The sequence below is a fragment of the Nothobranchius furzeri genome, chromosome 5, assembly GCF_043380555.1.
Source record: "Nothobranchius furzeri strain GRZ-AD chromosome 5, NfurGRZ-RIMD1, whole genome shotgun sequence".
NCBI classification, from domain to species: domain Eukaryota; kingdom Metazoa; phylum Chordata; class Actinopteri; order Cyprinodontiformes; family Nothobranchiidae; genus Nothobranchius; species Nothobranchius furzeri.
Window position 1 is genome coordinate 28,952,091 of NC_091745.1, and position 10,587 is coordinate 28,962,677.

At 48.4% G+C, this 10,587-nt stretch overlaps 1 long non-coding RNA gene across 2 annotated transcripts; it reads right to left on the reverse strand.

The window, feature by feature from the left end:
• Positions 1-625: 625 nt before the first annotated feature.
• On the reverse strand, positions 626-10,184 carry LOC129160916 (uncharacterized). Of its 2 annotated transcripts, XR_011520671.1 has the most exons (6): positions 9,542-10,184; positions 9,335-9,427; positions 9,023-9,096; positions 1,127-1,230; positions 793-1,032; positions 626-710 (listed from the first exon to the last, which is right to left on the reverse strand). It is a non-coding gene; the product is annotated as an uncharacterized lncRNA (long non-coding RNA). The 2 variants fall into 2 exon arrangements; XR_008561362.2 differs by lacking the exons at positions 9,023-9,096; positions 9,335-9,427; positions 9,542-10,184 and having other exon boundaries at positions 1,127-1,407.
• Between the last annotated feature and the right edge of the window lie 403 nt (positions 10,185-10,587).

Genomic DNA, 10,587 nt, shown 5'->3' on the forward strand with positions numbered 1-10,587 from the left:
GTCTCCTGGTTTGGTTGGGGCGGACCATCGACATACATGTGCCGACACTTTGCGCCCCGTTTTATAAAATGTAGTGTTAAAAATAAATGTTTTTGCTCAATTACTGGAATTTCTTTGGTTAAGACAAAAAAAGTGAGGAATAATCATTTACAAGTTATTTGTACAACAGGCCCATTTTAAATCCCAACAGTTTCTTAGCAGACAATAGAAATGTGTTCTTTACTAACTTTACTTGGTTTAAAAATCTTACTAAAATAGTGCCGTATTGCAAAACCCAATCATACTTGTTATGTAAACATTAGCTTTGTAGATATTTTTTACAGATATATATTTGTGTGCATCAAAAACCAAACTTAATAAGTTGTCATTCTTTATTGAAAAAACAACAAAATACAGGTATACAGAAGTGTGGGAAAATGATAATGTGAAAGTATTGCACTATAAATGTAATCCTATTCATCTTTAAAAAGAAAAACTCTAAAAATTTCCTGTACAGCAACATGACAGAAGAATGGTGGTCTGTCTGTCAGAATGTGCTTAACAGATTTGCTCTTTGAAGAGGAGTGTCATGTTTGGAGGAAGGTACTTAACCCAAGACATGCAGAATACAACACTGACCAAAAACTGATAGAAAAAATGATTTATTTATAAGGAGGAACTTAAGGTGCACAGATAAGTCTGTGGTTGGAACTGCAACAACAGCTCAGCGTCTGGAGGAGGGAGGACACAGGTGAGCATAGGTTCTGGTTTCAAAATCCATTGTAGGCAGGCAGAGGTGTTCAGCAGACTTACTGTGGTGGGTGTATCTGTTGGCTGGAGGAGGGAGAGGTAGAGAGCCGGGGGAAGCGCAGGAGAGGGAGCAGAGGTAGAGAGAAGCAGGGCGTCCTGGTGGCTGGGGCACTGGGTGAGATGAGAGGTGAGTTATGGAGGGTGGTGGTAAGGTCCGTGTGCTGAATATCCAAATCCTGGTCCGTGTGTTGAATATCAGAATCCTGGAGTAGAGGTCAGTATCCAATGAGGTCGACAGGAATCCTGAAGAATGGTACATCCAATATAAGAGCAAAAACACTACAAAATAACATTAATCCTAGGAACACTAGAGGTAACACGAGTGGCTGGTTACTACCAAAACTGAGGCAATCTTCAGCGTCAAATTGTGTCCACCATCCACCTTAAATAGGAAAGCACCCCGCTGATTGCTGATCAGGAACAGCTGGGCCACTCCCTCTCCTGACAAGAGACTCACAGATGGTTAAGAGAACAGGAGTACTCACCCCGGCTCATGACAACGAGCCTTAATGTGTACGAGGTTCCCCTTGAGTAATATTGGTTTGGGTTATGTATCGCCACATCAGCATATAAATGCTGAACCAATCTGGAATAAAGACTGCTGATAGAGGATAAACAAGTAAATAAGAGAAAAATTAATACAACTAGCAAACCAACATAAAAACAGCAACCAGCAGCTGCACCTGTGAAGAAACATTTCTAAGAGTCATCAAGAAAACGTGGGATGAACAACTATAAACATGTAAACCATGAACCACAAACATCAACAAGCATGGGTTCGTGCGTGTGCTGGGATGTGAAGTGTTAGACCGGATCAGGTGCACTGTGGAATGGCCACAAGCACCAGAAAACCTTGCTAAAGAGAACTCAGCAAGGCTGACACAGGTCATGGGCCACATGGCACAGGAATCACACAGCATTTCCACCTGAAACAGAATCATTAAAATTAGAATCAAATACAACAGTTGTTCAGTATGACATCAAATGGATTTTTAAAGAAGGCAATTGGACTTCTTTGGTTTCTTCAGGAGTTTCTTGAAAATTGAAAAGGAAGCTCCTGTTCTGGTAGTGCTCGGAAGGTCATTCCACATTTGTGGAACGATGCATGAGAAGAGTCTGGATTGTCCTGAGCGTGGTGTAGGCACTGCTAGCCGACCATCCTGTGATGACCGGAGCGGCCGGGCCGAGGCGTAAGCCTTTGCAAGAGGATTCAGGTAGATGGGAGCCTTACCATCTCAGACTTTGTATGCTAGCGTTAGCTATTTGAATTTGATGCGTGCTGCTAGCGGTAGCCAGTGGAGCTCAATGAACAGAGGGGTGACATGTGCTCTTTTTGGCTGATTGAAGACCAGATGCACCGCTGCGTTCTGGACCATTTGAAGAGGTCTCACAGTACAGCCTGGAAGACCAGTTAGAAGGGCATTGCAGTAATCGAGGCGGGAGATGACAGTAGATTGCACCAGGAGCTGGGTGGCATGTTGTGTTAGGTATGGCCTGATCTTTCGTATGTTATACAGCGCAAAGCGGCATGAACGGGCAACAGAGGCAACATGATCTTTAAAGGTCAGGTGTTCATCAATCACAACACCCAGATTTCGAACTGCCTTTGAAGGAGCCAGAGATAGGAAGTCATTTTGGATTGAGATATTGTGCTGTATGGATGGTTTTGCTGGGATGACAAGTAGTTCAGTTTTAGAGAGGTGGAGTTGGAGATGGTGGGATTTCATCCATTTAGATATGTCAGAGATACAGTTTGATATTCGTGCAGAGACAGTGTGGTCGTCCGGTGGAAATGACAGATAGAGCTGGGTGTCGTCTGCATTGGTAGGAGAAGCCATGTGATCGAATGATCTCACTCAGTGAGGTGGTGTATATGACAAAGAGAAGAGGTCCTAGTACACCTCCCTGGGGCACTCCTGTGGAAAGATGGTGCACGGTAGAGGATTGTCCAAGCCAAGATACACTGAATGATTGTCCTGTCAGGTACGATTCAAACCAGGCGTGTGCTTTCTCTGTGATGCCCATGCTAGAGAATGTGGACAAAAGGAATATATATATATATATATATATATATATATATATATATATATATATATATATACATACATATATGTATATATATATACATATATATATATATATATATATATATATATATATATATATATATATATATATATATATATATATATATATATATATGTGTGTTGTAAAGCTGTTGGGCTGGGTGTTGGGCTGCATGATGGCGCAGTGGTTAGCACTGTTGCCTCGCAGCAAGGCGCTATATCAAATACAGGCCATTTATCATTTATCCCTTGTGCAATGAAATAACTTTGGTACGTTTCCAAGCACATGGCGCTTCACATGTGTTAAATGACATATTAACAATTGTTACAATGTTACAATTTAACATAAATCAGTTTTATGAAAGGTGTTACTAAACATGATTTAACCCTCTGGAGGCAGGCGACGTTTAGCAACGTTAAAACCTACCTGCCTGGTTACTCCACGTACGTATTCATGAGCATTGTTTAACTCAGAAGTTCCCCTGAAGGACTTAGTTGTTCGTCCTTTTATCAGAACTTATTTTGAGCCTGAGAGGGTTAATAATAATAATAATTAGTCTGTTATTTATTAGCTATAAGAAAGCAGAATTCAGATGTCATCTATCTGTCACGAACTCCTCCCGCTGACTTCATTTCCCATCATTCCTGCTACCAACGTGGCGGCTGACGTCATCACGCCGGCACTACTTAAGGAAGTGCCGGCGTTTCATTCATTACTCATTCATCGTTCTCACCAGACTTTGTATCGAGTTTCCAGGATTACCAGCCCTCAAACCCTCAATCTTGACCTACAGGACATAACCACCATCACTTCGCGTCTGGGCAACAGATCCTCTCAGTCACGCTTCAGCTCTGTCACCGAACCTGACAGGATGACTGAGTCCCAAGTTGACCCAGCGGAGTTCGCGCGTCTGCGTGTTGAAGTGGCTCAACATCGCGCAACCTTGGATCAGTAGATGGCAGAGATAAGCCAGCTCCGTGCTGAGATGAACCAGTTTCATGCCGTAGCTGATCGCCAAGCCACAAAGATTGAGTCACTCACCGGGCTAGTTCTCCAGCTGTCCACCGCTCTGCAACGACAGACCACATCCGTCACCGACAGGATGGAACCACGCCTCAGCCTTCCAGAGAAGTGGGACGGAACCAGAGGATCCCTGGAGGGCATGCTGGCGACCCTGGCCATGACTTTTGAGTGTCAGCCGGCTCGCTACCCTACATCCTGCTCTCGTGTCGCCCTGCTGACCTCACTGCTGACAGGTCGAGCAGGTGAATGGGCGGCGGCTCTTTACAATCAGAAATCTCCTGCCTGCAATGACTATGAGACTTTTGTAAAGGAGATGAAAAAGACATTTTTTCATCCCAGCAGCGAGGTCTCGGACGAGACTCGGCTGCTTCAGCTCCGTCAGGGCTCCCAGACGGCGGCTCAGTACACTTCTCGCTTACGGACGACAGACGCTCGGTTTAAGTGGGATGACGCCGCCCTAAAGGCCGTTTACCTGGAGGGATTGTCACTGAGAATCCGGGAGGGCATGATCGGGCACGAGGCCCCAACCTCCCTGGACCTGGCAGTGGATCTGGCTCTCCAACTGGACCTCTGCATCCTGAACCGGCCGAGCACCATGTCAGCTCCCGTACACACCAGGACGTCAACCCTCCGTCCGGCTCACCAACCGACGGAGGAGCCGATGCAGCTCGGACATCTTCCCCCTGAGGAACAGGCACAGCGCTATCAGGAGGGCAGATGCGCTTACTGTGGGGATTTAGGTCACCACCGTGGCACGTGCCCAAAACGCCCGGGAAACGGTCCCTCCGGGTCGGAGTAGGGGCTGTCCCGCCCGGAGTCTCCACTTTTCCGGCTCCACACCGAACCACTCTCCCGGTCTCCCTCCACCTGGACCAAGGCCCAACCAGACTGGAGGCTCTTTTAGACACTGGGGCTGCGGAGTGTTTTATCGATCACGGACTGGTTACTCAGCTCAAGATACCCCTCACCGCACTCGACCGACCCATTCCCGTGACCTCTGCGGACGGCCGGCCCATAATGCCGTACCCTCTCACCCACCGAACCCAGGGTCTCCACATGACTATTGGCCAACACCTGGAGACCCTCCACTTCCTGGTCATCCAGGCTCCATGCTCCTACGCCACTCATCCTGGGTCATTCCTGATTCTACCGTCGTGAGCCTCACATCTCCTGGTCCACCAGTAAGGTCCTGGCCTGGGGCACGGGTTGCCATAACCACCGGGGCTCCCCTGCACCTTGGACTGGAGTAGCCCCTCCCACAGACGTAGACCTGACGCTCGTCCCTCCTCAATACCACGACCTCGCTCAGGTCTTCGCTAAAGAACCCACTACCAGGTTACCTCCTCATCGACCCTATGACCTGCAGATCAGGCTCCAGCCCGACACCATCCCCCCTCGGGGTCGCCTGTTCTCCCTCTCTCCGCTGGAGACCCGAGCTACGGACAATTATATAACTGATGCCCTCCAGAAGGGGTTCATCCGTCCCTCAACATCCCCCGGGGCCGCGGGGTTTTTCTTTGTAAAAATGAAGGAGGGAGATCTCCGGCCCTGTATTGACTATCGAGGGTTAAATAAAATAACGATCCGGGACCGTCACCCTCTCCCTCTCATGAGCACCGCCCTGGACGCCATCACACAAGCCGCTGTGTTTACTAAACTGGATCTGCGCAGCGCCTATAACCTCATCCGTATTAAGGAAGGTGAGGAGTGGAAGACTGCTTTTATCACGCCCACTGGCCACTATGAATATTTGGTGATGCCTTTTGGCCTCTGCAACAGCCCCGCCGTCTTCCAGCGGTTCATTACAGATGTGCTGAGAGACATGTTGGGCCGCTGGGTCTTTGTTTATCTACAGTTGTGGTCAGAGGTTTACATACACTTGTAAAAAATATAATATAATGGCTCTACTGAGTGTCCCGTTATTTCTAAAACTCTGATTTTTCTCTGATAGAGTGATTGGAACAGATACTTCTTTGTCACAAAAAACATTCATGAAGTTTGGTTCTTTAATGTCTTTATTATGGGTTAACAGAGAAAAGTGATTATATTTTTTACAACTGTATGTAAACCTCTGACCACAACTGTAGATGACATCCTCATCTACTCCCGCACGGCCGAAGAGCACATCCGGCATGTTTGAGCTGTTCTGTCCCGCCTCCTGGATCATGGACTGTACTGCAAACTGGAGAAGTGTGCGTTTCACCAGGAGTCCACCTCCTTCCTGGGTTTTACCATCTCCTCCCGGGGCCTGAAGATAGACCCTCAAAAGGTTCAGGCAGTAGCTCAGTGGTTTCTACCCACGACCCTGAAGCAGCTGCAAAACTTCCTGGGTTTCTCAAACTTTTACCGGAGGTTTATGCGCAACTTCAGTTCCCTCGCAGCGCCTCTGACCTCACTCACCAAAACCACCAATCAGCCTCGCCCTTTACGCCTTACTCCAGAGGCTGTCCGTGCTTTCCATGAGCTGGTCGGACGTTTTACTAAGGAACCCATCCTCCTCCACCCGGACCAGACCTGGCCCTTCGTCGTGGAGGTGGACGCCTCTGATGTGGGAGCGGGGGCCATTCTCTCGCAACGGGGTCCAGACTCTAAGCTCCACCCATGCGCCTACTTCTCCCGGAAGTTTTCCCCCACACAGCAGAACTATGGGGTCGGCGACAGAGAGCTGCTGGCTATAAAATGGGCTCTGGAGGAATGGAGGCAGTGACTCTCGGGGACCACCGATCCCTTTCTGATCTGGACCGACCACCAGAATCTCATTCATCTACAGACTGTACGCCAACTCAACCCTCGTCAGGCTCGGTGGGCCCTCTTTTTTGAGCCGTACCACTCCCATATCGCCTACCGGCCCAGCTCCAAGAACCTCAAGGCGGACGCTGTCTCTCGGCGTTTCACACCAGATGCTAGCCCCCCGGAGCCTCGGACCATTCTACTGACTCAATGCTTCCTGGCCTCCCTCCAATGGCCGTTTGAGCAGTCCTTGCGGGCAGCACTTCCTGGTGATCCGGCGCCTCCGGAGACTCCACCGAACCGTCTCTACGTTCCAGTCTCCTGCCGAAAAGAGGCACTCACGTGGGGGCATTGTTCACGGCTCGCGGGACATCAAGGACAAGCCCGTACCCTCCAGTTACTCCGTCGGGCTCTCTGGTGGCCGTCCATGAGGAAGGACGTCCGCGAGTTCACGGCTGCATGTGATGTGTGTGCTCGATCCAAGTCCTCCAACCGACCCGGCGCTGGAGAGTTACAGCCTCTCCCTGTGCCCAAGCGGCCGTGGTCACACATCAGGTTGGACTTTGTCACGGGACTGCCGGCTGTCGATCACCTGGACACCATATTGACTATCACAGACCGTTTCTCCAAGGCCGTGCACTTAGTGGCCCTGGCCGGCCTCCCCACTGCCAAGAGGACGGCCGAACTGCTCCTAGAACAGGTGGTGCGGCTCCATGGTTTCCCTCAGGACGTGGTTTCCGACCGAGGACCCCAGTTCGTCTCACGCTTCTGGAAAGTGTTCTGTCGCCTGGTCGGTGCTTCCACCAGCCTGTCCTCTGGGTACCGTCCGCAGACAAACGGTCAGACGGAGAGAGCTAACCAGCAGCTTGGACGCTACTTGCGCTGCTTCGCTTCGTCCCAGCTGACCACCTGGCCCCGCTTCCTCCTGTGGGCGGAGCTGTCACACAACCTCCAGACCTCCTCTGCCACGAGTCTGTCTCCCTTCGAGACCTGTTATGGGTACCAGCCTCCTCTGTTCGACCATCAGGTGCCCGAGGTGGAGGTCCCTGCTGCCCAGACGCTGGTCCGCCGCTGTCGGCGCGCCTGGATCCGGGCCCGTGCGGCCATCACCCGGACCAACACAGAGTATACCCGTCAACATCGCCGCCGCCACCGGCCTGGCCCCGTCTTCCGGTCTGGCGACCAGGTGTGGCTCTCCTCCGCTAACCTGAGGATGCCGGCTGGCTCCCGGAAGCTCACTCCTCGCTTCCTGGGTCCGTTCCCTGTCCTCAGGGTCATCAATCCAGTCACCTACCGTCTGCGCCTCCCGGCTGCTCTCCGGATCCACCCGGTCTTTCACGTCTCCCAGCTGAAGCCGGTGATCTCCTCTCCTCTCCACCCTCCGCCGATCCGGGTGCCTCCGCCCCGCGGTGTAGAGGAGGATCGCACCTACACGGTACGCAGGATTCTGGATGCTCGCCGCCGGGGACGAGGTTGGCAGTACCTCGTGGACTGGGAGGGGTACGGCCCGGAGGAGCGCTCTTGGGAGCCCACGAGCTCGTTTGTCGACCCTACCCTGCTGACTGACTTCTGGGCCCGCCGTCCTGGGACTTCGGGAGCCGTCCTTGGGGGGGGGGGGGGTCCTGTCACGAACTCCTCCCACTGACTTCATTTCCCACCATTCCTGCCACCAATGTGGCGGCTGACGTCATCACGCTGACACTACTTAAGGAAGTGCCGGCGTTTCATTCATTACTCAGTCATCGTTCTCACCAGACTTTGTATCGAGTTTCCAGGCTTACCAGTCCTCAAACCCTCAATCCTGACCTACAGGAGATAACCACGCTGGTTATTTTCATCACTCCGTGTCTGGGCAACAGATTCTCTCAGCCACGCTTCAGCTCTGTCACCGAACTTGACACTATCGGGTTTAAATCTTCATTTATGAAAATAACTAAACAAAGTCTTTGATTGCGTGTGTTTGGTTCAGAATCAATGAACAGGAATAGCTCCAGTCTGAACTTTGAACTGGCTCAATAAGGAAACTCTGAAAATTCTGGATTAAATTTAAGTTCAACAAGTCATATGAACTATAAATAGATTTTATAAAAATAAAGATGATGTTCCCTGCAAAAAATGAGACTCTTCAAGAGAATTTTAGACTTCCTGTGAGTTCATTATTTTTAACTCTGTGACTAGTTTAGTTTCTTTATTTAACTTTTAATCATATGGCTGATCAAGCATTTCTATTCTTGGTGTGTATCCTGTAATAAAGGATGAAACAGCAAACTGTTATTCAGATGTTCAAGTTAACCAAGTATTTGTGCTGCAATAATCTAATTAATTTGGCCTAATCTGAGTCAGTAATGTTAAATAGAAAAGGCTCGAGACTAGAACCCTGGAGCACTCCAGACTTTGGTTCGTCTTTGCTTACCTGACACTAAAATAAACCTTCATCTGGTCCCTGCATGCAGCCATCTGTTCAGAGCTCTGGTTTTAGTGGAATACCTGTTTAATAAACACAACATAACATAAACATGGCACACAGATTCTTTATCCGCTCATTCATTTGTTAAAATCCTGCTCAGTTGGTAGCTCAGCAGCAACATGAAGCATCAGATCATCTTTTACTTGCTCAGTTTAAAGATGACTTGTATTCTATAACAACATCCTTCAGAGTCTAAAACTCAGAGTGTGAGTCAGCAAGCAGCAGATCAGGCGGTAAAAAAGTTGATAAATGACTCACACATAACAGGCCGACAAGCAGCAATATTTAATGAGCAGCATATGGAGAAGATGGGGTCAGAGGTCACAGCTGTCAGCTGGAGATTGGAAGTTGCTACAAAACCATGCAGTAAACATTTTAATCAGCATTACTTTCAGATTGCACAGCAGCTCTGGTTTCATTGTTAAATTAGAATGCAGAACCTGGACCCTCTCGTCTCTGACTCACCAGCTAGAGACAAATCATTTCCCTGCGCACATCAGGAGGCTAGCTGACAGAAAAGAGTCTGTCAGCATGGATTCTTTAGTGCTGGCCTTCATCAAATTAAGCCTGTCTCCTCCCTGCTGCCAGTCATCTGTAGGGTTTGTTGCAAGACAAAGTGATCACGCTGCTCTCTGTCAGCGGAGCGTCCATGCTTCCTGTCCGTGTCCTAATGAAGAGTCCTTTGTTCCCATGGCTGGTGATAACGCAGCCAGGATTGGATCAATGAACCGACCTTTGACATCTCTGACTGAGAGTCCGGTGGGTCAGAGGGATGAAGTCTCAGAGTGAAGGTCTGGAAACTCACATACACACCCAGAACTATTACTGAAAGATGGGGGGATTTTGCAAAAGTACGCAACAATCAATGATCTGTAACACAATATTTAAACACATATTAAAGTGATACTTTGCAACTTTTTCACATTTTAAAATCATTTTCTTGAGCCAGTATGTGATAAAATGACCCTTTACAGGATTAATGAAAGGAATCCAGCCCCTGTCGCCTCCTTTGGCCATGTAGCGTAATGGTTCTTGGCTCTTTTATGAAAGATGAACCATTCTACATAATAATCTGGGATATTAATTTTAACAAATTAATAACCAAACTTTATAGAGATAAGAAGACTCAAAGGTTGTTTTCATCGATAAACTGACGATCATATCCGTTTGTCTGTTTCACTTCAATGAAAAGGCAAGTTTAAGTTTTAAGAGATTTATTTCTTCAATTTAAACTAACGATTTAAAATGACAATCATAGGAAAAATAATCAACATGGGCAACCTTGTTGGACAATCTTTAACAGTTGATATTTTAAGCTTGCACAAATAGACCTTGTGTTGGATGTGCTAAGATTGAGAATGATGAAATTATGAATGCGTGCATGCAGGTGTGAGATTGCTTCAGGGAGAGAAAAGGTGTCTGAGTGAAAAATGATGTTTTGCAATTAAACTTTAGTTCTTATTAGAAAAACAGCATCAGAACGCTATCTATCGTGTTCTGCCTCACCGTAC